This window comes from Triturus cristatus, chromosome 3_2 (genome assembly GCF_964204655.1).
Source record: "Triturus cristatus chromosome 3_2, aTriCri1.1, whole genome shotgun sequence".
Lineage (NCBI taxonomy): Eukaryota > Metazoa > Chordata > Amphibia > Caudata > Salamandridae > Triturus > Triturus cristatus.
In genome coordinates, this window is record NC_140584.1 from 876174962 (window position 1) to 876190746 (window position 15785).

Genomic DNA, 15785 nt, shown 5'->3' on the forward strand with positions numbered 1-15785 from the left:
AAATCGGGGTTGGCGGGTGGATTGTTGGCTACCTTTTACCTAGTATCTACTTAGTGTTTTTTCTGCATATAAACCGTAGTTAAAGACTCTGGCCCGGCATCCAGCAGAGATGGGGCATGTAGGAGAGCCCATTTGTAGCATAGCAGTTTTAATAAGGATCGATGCGTAAACTTGTCCAGGAGAGCTCTACTAAGTAGCTGCTCACCTGTACTTTGTCGGTCATTGTGGTTCTGCTGCCTCGATTTGCTTCTCTGCTGCAGCTTGTTCCTCCGGTAGTGTGGCAGGCGATCCGGGGCTCCTTCCTATGCTAAAGTTTTTCCAGTCCTTCAGTCAGTTCTTGAATAAGTGTGCATTGACTCGGATAGAGGTTTGTTCAAGCCAGTTTTCTTCTGGAGAGTGATGGGACACATTTAGCTTTATGCCTGAGGAGTATCAACATAACTGTCTGTGACCAGGTTCAAGATCAGACACTTTCCGGTGCACCGGGTACAGCATAATTTAGTTTTGAGGGAGCAAGTAATTGGTCCAGTGCAGTGATTGCTTCAAAGTCTGCCAGACCAACCACCTAGGACAAAGGACGGTTGTGTGGGCTCTAAACTGATCTGGAGCCAGCTTGCACTAGCGCTAGATACTAATTCCATGTGTGAGCTAGGGAGCAAATAATTGCTGCAAAAGACGGGATCTGGGGAGAGGCACAGGGGCACTAATATGAACAAGTACGCCCTGAAGAGGTGGGGAGGGCCACATTCACAAGTAAGGAGTAACCATGTCAACTTAGGTATAGTATTGGGACACAGGCTTGAAGGGGAGTAATAGCGATGCAGTTGGGAAACATACTCGCTATATACAAAGGGCTTGACTGCAGTTCTGAAACAAATGCCATCAAGCAGGCAGCCACAGTACACTAGGCATTTAAGACTGTTGATGGAAGGAGTAGCATCTTCCAGGAAATTACCCAAGCAGGTTACGTCAGATCTGTTACATGCTTTGCATCAGAAACCCCCAAACGAGACATTGAAAGTATGGAAGTTGGTGGAGGAAAAGCAAAACGCCAAAAGATGGTAGACCTGCGGCTGGGAGCACTGAGCTATCATCCTTACAGCTCTTCAAAGACTTCTTTCTCTGAGAATGTAAAATACTTCAGCTTTCCTCGAGCCTGATGCGATTAACCTCTTCGCTTCTAACTCCGTTGAATTGTCTGTTAAAAGCCTCAGCTCATTAAATTCTTCCGTAATGAGGTCTTGTTATTGCTTCCCATGGGTACCATGGGGCGAACCAGGCAGCATTAGGAGTTGGTTCTGTGAAGTCGCTCATCCCGCCCCCGCTCGCTGAGAGGGTGGCTGTCTTTAATGGACTGCAAATGCATGAGTGAAGTCCACACAGGGCTTAGTGCAGGGTAGGGTGTGGCTTGCAGGAAATCTAGTTTATACATGTGGTGGGTCTAGAGTTCCCCACGCACTGTATGTTTTGCTGACTGAAGTTAAAGGCAGAGAGGGCTTGCGGGACGTACTTTCCTTGCTGGCCTTTTTTCCTTATTATCCCTTTTAAGGGGTGCAAATCTCTGCCACCACCGCTAGAACTGGGGGCTTCCCTCGGTCATCCAATGAAAGATAATTTCGAAACGACTTCACCGGATCTCCCCTCAGCTGAGCATCCATAATCCCTGAGGCTTCAAGAGCCTTCACATGTGGTGGTGGTGTTTTCTCCACCCTCTAGAATTTTTTTCAAACTAGTATCCTTTGCGCTTAAGCATTCTGTTAGCCCATGTTATGTATTTTCCTGCGTCTGCACGTTACATCCAGCCACATTTTTGTTCTCCTTCTTCCCCTGGCGTCTTGAAACACTAAGAACGGTCTTCTAATAGCTATGCAGGATACCAAATAATGTGAATAATTGTGCACGTTCACCAGCTGACCTAGCTGCACTCCCTTATGTTCAATCTGAAATGCAGTGGGATCAAGCGCATCACGGACCCAGCTGCGGCAGAGGTGACTTGTGTTGAACTTGCAAATGATCATTCTTCGCTTTGATTGTAAGACCTACCTTGCCTGTCACAGGGCAAATACCTGACTAGATGGGCCCTACTATGCTATGAAAATAGCGTTTGTGACATCACTGGAAAAAAACATTTCGAATTCTTTTTTTAATGTGTTATTTAATACCATGCTACATACCAAATCGTGTCTACTGCCTCTCGGATTCGTGCCCACTCAGTGAGTCAAACACCATGTGACCGGATTCCCGGCGCCTAGGACGCCGTCGGAAGGTTTTTATAATCCTGACAGCCTTACCGCTACCTGTACGATGCTGCAGTATCACAGGGCAAGGAGAGCAGCTGTAAATCATTCTTCTACGGGATAGACGTTTGAAATCAGCAGACCTCGCCACTCGCTGAGCAGTGTTACCCCTCATATGACAGTCTTAGTGCCATTATTCCGACATCTCCGAGGAGAATGTTCTCGTAGTATTTATATGAAGTGTTGAATCTTCGAGAAATAAAGGCGTTCTACTCCTATTGCCCTTGTCCTGATGAGAGGGCCGAAGTGCGTCGACCCTACAGTGAGTATGGAGTAGTCCCACAGACCATGATTGATAGAAACAAATTGACTGCACATTTTTTGTACTTTGTGGAGGGTTATTTTATTCCCTCGAGTGTACTGGACTACTTCCTTTTTTCGGATTGCTCTTTCAATTAAGTTTCTTTGTTTGTAAATAGCATCGGTACTAAATAATAATGGTTAGTAAGGATTTGTAAATGTATATGTACGTATTTACTTGTGTATATATTTTTTGGGGGTTTTCTTGATATATTTAAAAAAGATAAAGTATTTTTTGGATATAATACACGATCCAAGATTCTCTTATAGAGAAAGCTTAAAAGTGCCTACGTTCGTCGATGGCAACAGTTGCTTCATGCACATAAACTTGTTTTTGGAATCCGTGTCCCCGCTTAGCATTTCTTAACGATTTCAAGGAAGCACCTCGCTTGGATGGAGGCTCTGAAAGACCTGTGGTCTAGCAGTGGAAATGGGTATAACTCACCTGATCTTAATGGGGTTGACGCTGGGCAAAGCAGGTGTCCTTAAATTTGCAAAGATAATGTTGGGAACCGTATATTTGAAATTAAAAAAATATATAAATATATATTTTTTTTTTAATATGAAGGGCATCGTATAGCGTATGTACTTTTATTATAGTTGCAAGCAAGCGAAAAGTGTTTCCATTGTTAATGGAAAGGAAGTGGAGGGGCTGTGCACGAGCCAAGGATGTGCAGAGGCGTATAATAAAGCAAAACACTCTGTTTGCCAGTGCCGATAAAATGGTTCTTGTGAGCCCCGGGGGCCCGTCTGAAGTCTCATCTGAATCTTCCAGCTCAAGTTTCAGCAGGCCGATTGAGCTGGGCTCGTGTTGGAACGTAACACAGCTTCGTAGCATCTCACGTCTGCTGCACCATTACCAGTCCACTGTCCCTCCTTCCTGAGCTCCAGTGGAAATAATGCGATATTTGCGTTCACCCTTCCGTCCCTCAGCTATGCCTAGTGCAGCTCCTCCTCCGTAGCCTTTGCTGCTCTGCTCCGGTTTTGCTTACTTGCCGCCCTTCACTTCTGCTCACTCTTTGATAACCCCTTCACTTAGTTAGTGTCTCCTTTTTAGCCCCAGCTCAGCTTTTCTTGTGTGCCAGTGGCTGCTAGCGCCAATCTAAAGTGGAGGGGCGGTGCGGGGGAGAGGTGGATGGGGGGGGGGGGGGAGGGTGGATGGGGCCAGGGGCGCTAGGGGTATAAAAATAAATAATAAAAAAAGAAACACTTACCTGCTGCTGACGCTTCCGACCTCCTCGGTGCTCCTCCCCAGCTCTCCTCCTGGCAGTCTGTGGGCCACAGCACAGGCTACCCCCCCCCCATCCAGACGCTGCTCTCATGCTATACTTGGCATGAGAGAAGTGCCTGGATTGGTTCAGTGGGTTGGTCTGGCGCTCGCTCGGGCCCAGGGAGCCTCTGACATTTCTCCAATCCGGCTGTGCAACACAGCTGGGTTAGAGAAATATAAGTGTGCGTGTCTTTTTGGCCAGCCTAAGATGGCTCATAAGTGCCCACCTCATGCCTGCCATGGCCCGGCCCCGCCCAGGACTCCATTGCTCAGGCAGTGCTAAAATAGTTTTATTATTTTATTTTTCATCTGCTGGCAGTGGGGTGACGCGCCTCGGCTATTGCCCTCTTCCCCTGTTCACTTATGTTCGGGATCCTGCTGCATGATTTTTGAGCCTTTCCAGTTCATATCTGGTGCAATTACGTCCACCCCTGACTCCATGCTTGTGTGGTTACTCCTTTCACCCCCTTCTCTATTATGTAGTCTGTTCATCTTTGGCTCTTTACTGTGCGTTCTTGAACTCCTACTGCTCTCTTCCTACTCTAGTTTTTGTGTATAATGCCGCATTTCTCTCATCGCTCTCCTTCCTAGTACTTCCTGCTGCTGTTCTCCTCCGTGCTCTCCTTCCTTGTTCCTCATGCTGCTCTTCTCCGCCTCACTCTACTTCCTTGTGCCGTATGCTGCTGTTCTGCTTCCTTGTGCCGTATGCTGCTGTTCTGCTTCCTTGTGCCGTATGCTGCTCTTCTCCTTCCTTGTGCCTCATGCTGCTCTTCTCTGCCTCACTCTACTTCCTTGTGCCGTATGCTGCTGTTCTCCTTCCTTGTGCCTCATGCTGCTCTTCTACTCAATCTCATTCCTTGTGCTTCATGCTACTCTTCTCATAGCTCTCCTTTCTTGTGCCTCATGGTGCTTTTCTCCTTCCTTGTGCCCCATGCCTCTCTTCTCCTTCCTAGTGCACCATGCTGCTGTTGTCCTCCTTACTCTCCTTCCTTGTGCCTCATGCTTCTCTTCTCCTCCTTACTATCGTCCCTTGTGCCTCATGCTGCCCTTATCCCCACTCTCCTTCCTTGTGCCTCATGCTGCTCTTCTCCTTCCTTGTGCCTCATACGGCTCTTCTCCTTCCTTGTGCCCCATGCTGCTCTTCTCCTTCCTTGTGCCTCATGCTGCTCTTCTCCTCACTCCTTCTTTGTTTCATGCTGCCCTTCTTACTCTCTCTCCTTGTGCCTCATGCTGCTCTTCTCCTTCCTTGTGCCTAATGTTGCTCTTCTTCCTTGTACTTCATGCTGCTCTTCTCCTCCTTACTATCCTTCCTTGTGCCTCATGCTGCTGTTCTCATTCTCCTTCCTTGTGCCACATGCTGCTCTACTTCCTTGTGTCTCATGCTGCTCTTCTCCTCCTTACTTTCCTTCCTTGTGCCTCATACTGCTCTTCCCCTCACTCTCCTTCCTTGTTTCATGCTGCCCCTCTTTTCCTTACTCTGCTTCCTTGTGCCTCATGCTGCTCTTCTCCTTCCTTGTGCCTCATGTTGCTCTTCTTCCTTCTGCCTCATGCTGGTCTTCTCTTCCTTACTAGCCTTCCTTGTGCTTCATACTGCTCTTCTTCCTAGTGTCTCATGCTGCTCTTCTCCTCCTTACTTTCCTTCCTTGTGCCTCATGCTGCTCTTCTCCCTTTTTGTGCCCCATGCTGCTCTTCTCACTCCTAGTGTCCCATGCTGCTCTTCTCCTTATTAGTGCCCTTGCTGCTCTTGCCCTCCTTACTCCCCTTCCTTGTGCCTCATGCTTCTCTTCTTCTCACTATCCATCCTTGCGCCTCATGTTGCTCTTCTCCTTTTTTGTGCCTCATGCTGCTCTTCTCCTTTTTTGTGCCCCATGCTGCTCTTCTCCTTCCTAGTGCCCCGTGCTGCTCTTCTTCTTCTTCCTAGTGCCCCGTGCTGCTCTTCTCCTTCCTAGTGCCCCGTGCTGCTCTTGTCCTCCTTCCTCTCCATCCTTGTGCCTCATGTTGCTTTTGTCCTTCCATGTGCCTCATTTAGCTCTCCTCCTCACTCTACTTCATTGTGCATCACGCTGCTCTTCTCCTCACTCTCCTTGCTTATGCCTCATGCTGCTCCTATCCTCCTCACAATGCCTCTTGTGGGTAACAGTTCCCTTCTGTTTGCACCGTTTTTTCTTGTGCATAATGCTGCCCCTCTTCTCCCCATTATCCGTCCTTGTGCCTCATGCTGTTCCTTTCCTCATCTGTGCTTCCTTGTGCCTCATGCTGTTCTTCTCTTTCCTTGTACCTCATGCTGTTTTCCCCTCACTCTCCTACCTTGTGCCTCATGCTGCGCTTCTCTTTCCTTGTGCCTCATTCTGTGTTCCTCTCACTCTCCTTCCTTGTATGTCATGCTGCTCTTTTCACTCTCCGTCCTTGTGCCTCATGCTGCTCTTCTCCTCCTCTTCCTCCTTGTAGGTTATGCTCCTCTTCTCTCTGCCGTCTTGTGGCTTATGCTCCTCTTCTCCTCGCTTTGCTTCCTTGTACCTAAAACTGCTCTTCACCTCCTCACCTTTTGACTAATGGTTGTCTACTCACTGCTTTCTTTTGGCTAATGCTTCTCTTCTCCTTCTGCTTATTTTTGGCTAATGTCTCCCTTTTACTCCTCACGCCTCCTCTTGTGGCTAATGGTACTCTTCGGCTCACTGCTTCTTTGTGGCTAATGCTGCTCTTAGCTTCTTCTGGCTAATGTAGCTCTTCTCCTTACTCTGATGCCTTGGAGGTAATGCTGCTCTCCTCCTCCCTCTCCTACCTTGTGCGTATTGCTACTATTCTCCTCCTTTATCCTCCTTCCTGGCACGTACTGCTGCTCTTTCCTTCTCATTCTACTTCTGTTGTGGCTGCTGCTGCTCTTCTCCTCTTCACTATGCCTCCTTTTGGCTAATGCTACTCTTCTGATTAGTCCTTCCTTGTGGCTAATGCTGCTCTTCTCCTCACTCTGCCTCCTTGTGGTCTATGTTGCTCTTTCGCTTAGCGCTTCCTTGTGGCTAATGCTGCTCTTCCGCTTAGTGCTTCCTTGTGGCTAATGCTGCTCTTCTGCTTAGTGCTTCCTTGTGGTTAATGCTGCTCTTCCGCTTAGTGCTTCCTTGCAGCGAATGCTACTCTTCCGCTTAGTCCTTCCTTGTGGCTAATGCTGCTCTTCTCCTCCTCACTCTGCCTCCTTGTGGTCTATGCTGCTCTTTCGCTTAGCGCTTCCTTGTGGCTAATGCTGCTCTTCCGCTTAGTGCTTCCTTGTGGTCTATGCTGCTCTTCCACTTAGTGCTTCCTTGTGCTAACGCTGCTCTTCTCTTGCTCACTCTGTCTCCTTGTGGCTAATGCTACTCCTCTGTTTAGTGCCTCCTTTAGGCTAATGCTGCTCTTCCTCTTAGTGCTTCCTTGTGGCTAGTTCTGCTCTTACACTTAGTGCCTCCTAGTGGCTAATGCTGCTCTTCCGCTTAGTGCTTCTTGTGGCTAATGCTGCTCTTCCGCTTAGTGCCTCCTTGTGGCTAATGCTGCTCTTCCGCTTAGTGCCTCCAAAGTGGCTAGTGCTGCTCTTCCGCTTAGTGCTTCCTTGTGGCTAATGCTGCTCTTTTGCTTAGTGCCTCCTTGCGGCTAATGCTGCTCTTCCGCTTAGTGCTTCCTTGCAGCTAATGCTGCTCTTCCGCTTAGTGCATCCTTGTGGTTAATGCTGCTCTTCTGCTTAGTGCCTCCTTGTGGCTAATGCTGCTCTTTCGCTTAGTGCCTCCTTGCGGCTAATGCTACTCTTCCGCTTAGTGCTTCCTTGTGGTTAATGCTGCTCTTCCGCTTAGTGCTTCCTTGCAGCTAATGCTGCTCTTCTGCTTAGTGCTTCCTTGTGGCTAATGCTGCTCTTCCGCTTAGTGCTTCCTTGTGGTTAATGCTGCTCTTCGCTTAGTGCTTCCTTGCAGCTAATGCTGCTCTTCCGCTTAGTGCTTCCTTGTGGTTAATGCTGCTCTTCTGCTTAGTGCCTCCTTGTGGCTAATGCTGCTCTTCCGCTTAGTGCTTCCTTGTGGCTAATGCTGCTCTTCCGCTTAGTGCTTCCTTGTGGTTAATGCTGCTCTTCGCTTAGTGCTTCCTTGCAGCTAATGCTGCTCTTCCGCTTAGTGCTTCCTTGTGGTTAATGCTGCTCTTCTGCTTAGTGCCTCCTTGTGGCTAATGCTGCTCTTCCGCTTAGTGCTTCCTTGTGGCTAATGCTGCTTTTCTCTTGCTCACTCTGCCTCCCTGTGGCTACTGCGGTCAAACAGATGCATTCTCTGAGTGCCTGACAGGGAAGGTTGTAATTGCCTGCCTCACCCTTGTACTTCTGTAAGTACCCGCTCCACCCTCCACTGGAAGAGCGACAGCAGTGGAAAGTGGAGTTCCCGGATGTTCTTTTAGTGACATCCTGCGTCCACCATAAGTTGGTTTCTGTTCTCTTTGAAACTGGGATAGATGATCTTCAACCAAAGACTTGTGCAGTCTTCGACTACCCTGAGGCACGCATTGCTTCGACCGTCGCAGTGCACACTGGTCTGGTGCATTAACATTCGGTGTGCACTAGACTGTCAAACGGTGAGTCTCTTCGTCAGTCAGTAGCCGGACTCCTGTTTTAATGTTTTTTGTACGTTTGTAGCTGCAGGCGGTTAGGCTACCCTCGCTCCATCCCCCCCTTTCTGGGCCTTGTGTAGCTTGACCCCTGCCCTGTCTTGTGGGCTGGGGCTTGCATGGGGCCACCCTACTTTTTCTGGCCTATTAAAAGGGTTTGAATACACCTGTTGCCGTCTCCTCTCCTTTCTCATACACGACCTCGCTTTCTCCTCTCTCTGCTTCGCTTTTTTCTAGTCTTCGCTTCCTGAACTACTAGCCCCCTCTGTCTTACCATCCCTCTTTCTTCTGCTCTTTCTACTGGTCCTCTCCCTCCATCTTCCCCTTCTCTATTTCTCACATTGCCTCTATTTCCCTCCCTCCCTCTCTCTCTCTCTCAATCACGTTCTCTCTTTCCCTTGTCTTTTCCTTCGCTTTCTGATCCGAAATTACATCAGAAGTACAAGTCTGAAATACGATTTTATGTATCATTTAGGGACGCTATTGTGGTAAAAAAGTGTCCACTGTAACTAACTGCTCCAACACCAGGCGTCTGTCCTTCCTCCTTGCTTTAGGCCATGAAACCGCAATTTCAGTGTCACTGTTGTTCAATGCAACCTCTGGACTTCCAGACCCTTCTCTAGTTTGCTGTGTCTCTGTTGGCCCATGACTTGTGTCCATAGCTTGAAGTGGCCTGAGCAGCACTCATTTGCATGCACCTTGTAAAGTGTTTTACTGCTAAGAAATATTTTTTTGCTTGATTATTTCAGTTATCATTTTTGAATAAGACTTTATGAATTAGTGAAGCATTGTATTTAATTTGATTAAGGCATGGCCTACCTCTCCTTAAACACGCCCCTTTTCGATAGCTCCCCACACTTTCTTTGAACCAGTTTAAAGTCCTGCCTCAGACGGATGAAACGCTAAGTAGCCCTGAACTTCGGAACATGGGCTCAATACAAGTTCCTGCAGGGGATAGATTAGTCCACTGAGCTATGAGATTTCCCTAACTTCCCATTCTCACCACCTCATTGTGGGCCCTTTGTTTGAAGTACACCCCCTTTAGGTTTGAATGCATTCTTCAAAATATGTGGTGCTGTTACTCTGCCTTTCATGCTGAATATTGGCCTATCTAGGAGTCCACCATGCACCACTAACATTCCCTGGACCATGATGATTCCAAGCAGAGAACAGCGGAATGCCCAATACCCAGAGTGGGATCTCAGTAAACCCTTCCTGGAGCCTAGCATTGCCCGCTCCACATGTGTAACCATTGCTGCTTTGCTGCCTCATAATGAAATGTGTTATGCGGCAGATGGTATACGACAGCGCCCACCTAGGCTAAGGTTCTGTTCTTGCAGCTAGGTCACAGAAGCTCGAGCCTGCATTCCTTGTCTACATTGGACTGTAGTGTAAGTGACCTCCTGATCACAAGTCTCATCCTGCCTTGCATCACACGTCCCGTCCCGGCCCGTTAATACTCAGTCCACGGCGGAATCATTGTGCCTGCATCTTGCAGTGCACGCCTCCTTCCCAGGTTGACATGTTTGACATCTGGAGGCCTGTGTTCTGCTTCTGTGACAGCCCGGCCATCACTCTCGTCGCGCCTCTGCAGCCCAGGGCCGCCTCCAGAGGCAGGGACGTGTCTAACATGATCCAATTTTCACCGGGCTGTAATTGAGCCCTGACAGACTGTGCATTACGCCAGCTCCTGCTGAAATAGGACCTGCAGATTGAACGGGGTGGAAGAAAGAGCTGCTCGGCCTCGTCTCAAGACAGGATCGAATGAAGACAAAGAGGGAAGGAACTGGACGTTCTGCTTTACTCCCGTGATCCGCCCGATGACGGACTGTCCAGACATGTTTGGGACCGCCGAACAAATGGAAGCAGCATACGGTGGACCGGTTTCAACCTTAAGGCGTTTAATCTTGGATACAGTGAGAAATGAAATGTGTGATTCGTAAGGACTCAAATGGCAACAAATACAAACATAGAAGGTCATTGTGAGGAAAATGAATATCCGTAGAATCAAATTAAAGGGGTTGGATAGTTGCAGACAGTGATAAGAGGCAGATCCAAGAGCCATCTTGTCCAGCCTTGGCCATACATCCGTACATCAAAGAGCCATTATCTGTTTCGAGAATACCATCGAGCATCCCCCCTCCCTTGGACGCTTCTAGTTTCACTTGCAAGGCTGAGGACAACATAAGTATGGGCTTTGAATGATTCTATCACTTTTATAAGTTCTAGTGAAGCAGCACTTTTATGGTATACATATTATCAACCTGTAACGGTCAGCAGATTTAGGTAAGATGTGAGGACTCAGACTTGTCAGTTTGTTCACTTCTTTTTGTAGTGTATGATGCATGGCCCTTTTCCACGAGATAGTGTGAGATTGCCACTTTGCCAAGGAGTGTGGTTAATAGCTTTTAAACCCAAAGACAAAATCTCCTTCCACAAAGCGAGATTAAAGTGAGAAACCTTCATCTTACATATTCTGCCCTATCCAGTTGAATAGGACCCGGGCCGGGTAGGCAAAGCCGGACCCAGTAGAGACCCGGGTAAAACGCCATCCGGGGGCGAAGGCCCTCTCCCGCCCGCCCCCCCCTTCCACATTAGCATAGAGGCTAGGCAGATGTGGGCCAGGATTGGCCCCCTTTGGCGTTAACAAGCCCCCCCCCAATCAGGGGGCGAGCGGAGGGGCCAGGGGGGGGGATAAAAGAGGACACACGGCCCTATTGGAAACACGCATCCCCCCCCCTCCCCGCATTTGGGACAAAGAAAGAAGGCTTAGATCTCACAACACAGGACAAGAAGGATGATTACAGGAGGGGCCCTAGGAAACCCAGGGTGGATAGAACCATAGAAAACTGGCTAAAAGCCTTTAGGACACTGGCATGCGTTTTCATTGAAAAATTCCCACAGAGTGCGGCAGCGCTGATCCTTTATGAGCAGAAGGTGCACGAGGCGCAGCAGCGGTTTCAGGGGGATGCATGGCTGCAGTATGACGAAGGCTTCAGGGAAAAAATGCAAGTGTGGCCAACGATGGGCTGGGACTGCCAAGACATGGAAGGCTACTCCAAGCAAATGGTGGCAGCCAGGGAAGGGGTTGGGGCAAAGGAGAGTAATTTTCATCCCTACGGGAGTAAGGGCAAGTTTGAGGGGCAAGGAAAAGATCCCAAGGGGAGGAGCCAGGCAGCCACCAAGTCCAGCAAGGCTTGCTGGAAGTTTGACAAGGACGAATGTAAGTGGGGGGCTTCATGCAGGTTCAAGCATGCATGTGGGTCATGTGGGGGGGACCACCCTGCCATACGATGCCGGCGAGCCACAGGGCCAGTGGCAGACAAACCAAAGACGGGCCTTAAGAAATGAGAAGCGGGCCCGTTAGAAGGGGGCGGAAGACAGACGCTCCCAACGCCCATAAAAACAGGCAGACTGCTACACCTGCTGCACGGCTACCACAAAACAGCAGACAAGCAATTGCTAGCGGAGGGGTTCACACAGGGTTTTCCAATTCCATACAAGGGCCCCAAAGGCGCACGGGAGAGCAGGAACTTAAAATCAGTTAAGGACAACCGCGAGGTAGCGAAACAAAAGGTAGAGAAGGAAGTCAGGTTCGGCTGGGTGGCGGGCCCTTTCCACATGCCACCACTGAAGGACATGATAGTATCCCCGCTGGGGATAGTGCCCAAAAAAGAGCCGGGTAAATTCTGTTTAATTCACCACCTTTCATACCCAGAGGGGGAATCAGTCAACGACTGGCTAGAACAGGGGGCATGCTCGGTTGCCTATGCCTCGCTGGACGATGCAGTGGACTTGGTAAGGCAGGAAGGGACGGGGGCCTTAATGGCCAAGTCAGACGTAGAGTCAGCATTCAGACTGTTGCCGGTACACCCAGACAGCTACCATCTATTGGGTTTTAAATTAGATGGGGGTTGCTACTATGACAAGTGCCTCCCGATGGGCTGCTCAATATCGGCAGCCTTCGGAGGCTCAATGGAGGGCTGCTTACAATTGTCCTAAAGCTGACGTGAAGAAAACAACCCACTGGAGGGATTTAAAGTGCAAAGCTGACTGCAAGTCCCGGCGTGCATTTGCAAGTTGAGAAAATGAATTGGTACACCGGAGGCAATTTGATTATAACTCGCAGGGGACGAGCCAGCGCACAACATTGGTTTTCATTCACGCAGGCCTCTGATGAAGGGGAAAGAATTCCCAGAAACGCGTAAGGCCAAAGGACTGAATACAGAATGAGAAACTGTTTGTTTTAATAAAATTAAGGTTGTTACCTACCTGCCTGGGAGTGCGGACTCGTATCTGGAGCAAACCTTCGAAAGAAATATATATATATATATATATATATATATATATATATATATATATATATATATATATATGGCCTCTGCGAGGCTGAAACGCGTAATGGCGGTGGTGCAGGGCGTTTGACAATAAACATCGAATGTGCACCGAATTTCGGGTCTATCTTCGTCTTTTCAAAGGATTTTGGTGACGGAGTAATGAAGATAAATATACTGAGTCAGCTTCAGCGGTATTGATAGACCCCTCCCTCTACTAGGGCCGATCGGCAGGAAGCAGTGTTTCAGGCGTCGTCAGAAACTACACGTACTCCCAAAAAGGAGCAGCCGTAGCAGCCCCCGGTCAGCTGAATTGCATTTGCCAAGGAGTAACGAACGGAGCCCGCGTCGGAGGACTCGTGTGATGGGAGTCTCTCTCCACAGGTAAAAGCCAGCAAAGAGATCGGCGAGGGAGTGTGAGCGAGCACAGTGAGGGTACTATCATGATCGCTGGCTCGCAGATTTGAATTTTTGCCCACACTAGCACACCATGTCCACCGATACGCTAAGGAGCCGGGAGGCGGCAGCGGACAAACTTTTTGACAACTCTCCCAGCGGAGAGACTATCATTAACGCGCAGGAACAAGTAGCGTTATCGACAAACCCCAGTGCCAAAGAGCTTTTTAAAAATCTGGAGAAGTTAATGAGAACAGAACAGGCCAAATGGTGGGAATATAAATCTTTAAGCCGCTATCTGGACGTAGGAAGGATTCCTAGAGGGCTGCGCATATTACTCGCTCCTAGCTATGAAAATCCGGATCCCTGCATGTTGGCTGAGTGGGCGGACTGTAATTTAGAATCATCGCGCAAATTGGTGGTGTTATTGGTGAAATACGCGGAGAGTGACAGAACAGCCTTACAGGTCTTACAGGTTAAAATTGATGAAATAAATGCTGAGATAGACAAGCTGGGAAGCACGCCTGTGATCCAAAAATACAGAGAGGATATGTTGATACGCTTACAGAAGGATGAGGAAATAATAAAGAAACGCAAGGCGTTCAAATTCCAAAGAGATAAGATGGACTATGAGCAGGGCCGTGTGTTCACCTTTGCTAAAAGGTATGATGCGGTCAAAACAGCCAACGTACCTAGTGCTTCAAAATCTGTCCAACAATGCGCCAGTGGTGCCACACCTGCATCCACTTCTGCCTCGGATTTGAGCTCTGCGGTGGATAGTGAATCCGACAATGAGCAATTGGCAATAGCGAGGAGACTGGGGTTTCCAAAACCCAGTCTTGCCCAGGAACTGGATTTTCTAAGGCAGGACAGAATAAGATCATTACGACCGCGTGCCCAAAATGTAAGCGCTAACAAGGACTCAACCAAAATAGACGGGATCGGCGCAAACAGCAGTGCCTCCGTCAAAAGCAACAAAAAAACAAACAACAAAAAATGGAATCGCAAGCAATGAAGGAGGCAAATTCACAGTCAGTCATCAATTTGACTGAATGCGTGCTGAGCGATGATGACCGGAATGTGCTTGCTTTGGGACTGTCCTTTAGCCCTCCCAGTAACTTTGACTACGCCCAGACGAGGATTGACATTTATAAATTTGTACGAAAACTTAAATTGCGCAAATACCATTTGATTCAAGGTACCCACAATAAAGAAAGAGTGACGAATACACAGCCAGTGCAGGAAACTGAGGAAGTATTGACCGCAGGTGATGCAGATTTTCTGAAGGCTATGCAACAACTTCAAGATGAAAACAATGGAGATGTGAGTGTAATGAGCCATGATATCACTCAATTAGGGGGTGGTATTCAAACCAAGTTTAAAACCAAATCCACTTTATGCACTATGATGTTGCGAGATAATGTGGACATATTTCATGACAATATAACATCAGAACTGAAAAAGTTACATTGTTCTACTTTGCGTGCCCCCAAAAAATATACCAAACAAGACAATGTATATTTTCAATTAATGAAAAAACTTCAAGCAGACGACAATATTATCATCCGTCAATCTGATAAAGGGGGCAACGTAGTTCTTTGGCAACGCAAACTTTATATGGAAGAGGCTCTTACTCATCTCAATGATAGGGACTGCTACAAACGAAGAGATATACAAGCAGTCAAATCTTCTTGGAATGACTTTTATACCAAATTGACAGCCTGGAAGTCTGCAGGACTATTGACTTTGGATGAATTTAGGTTTCTAAAAATAGAACATCCCATCATCCCTGTGATTTATTTCATACTGAAAATTCACAAGGATGCATGCAAACCCCCGGGTAGACCTATTATTTCTGCATTATGGAGAATGCATCCAAATTTGTTGATTTTTTCTTACAGGACCATGTAAAGAAATTGCCCTCTTATGTACAGGACACTGGAGATTTCTTAAACAAGATCAATCATGTAAAATGGGAACCAGGTTATGTGTTAATTTCCTTAGATGTAGCTTTGCTATATACAAGCATTCATCATAAGGACGGCCTGAAAGCTGAAGAACATTTTCTGAACTCACGACCCATGAACAGACATTTGCACAATAGAATTCTTTTGACGATGATCTCTACCTGTTTGGAGAACAATTTTTTCCTGTTTCAAAACCAGGTTTTTCAACAGGTTAGGGGAGTTGCCGTGGGGGCTTGCTTCTCTCCGAGTTACGCCTGTCTACACATGGGACTCTGGGAGGAGCAGGTCCTCATGGCAAATCATGGCGAAATCCTGAATTCCCAGGTTGCATGTTGGTATAGGTATATCGACGATCTGTTTTTAATCTGGAAAGGTACAGAACAAGCGGCACAGGATTTTATTGAAGAATTGAACATCAATAATTTGAATCTTAAATTCACCGCCCAAATGAGTAAGAGTAGCATATTTTACTTGGATGTGGAGGTCTTTGTAAAAAATAATAAACTAGAAACAAGACTTCATAGGAAACCCACATCTGGCAACACAGTCCTGCATGCACAGAGCCATCATCCGCCACATTTAATCAATAGCATCCCCTTTGGGGAGATGC

At 47.8% G+C, this 15785-nt stretch overlaps 1 protein-coding gene across 1 annotated transcript in view; it reads left to right on the forward strand.

Moving 5' to 3' along the window:
• The window catches only part of GOSR1 (golgi SNAP receptor complex member 1), a 396735-nt gene that overhangs the window by 338574 nt on the left and 42376 nt on the right, over positions 1-15785 (forward strand). The gene's annotated exons all lie outside the window — the stretch shown is intronic.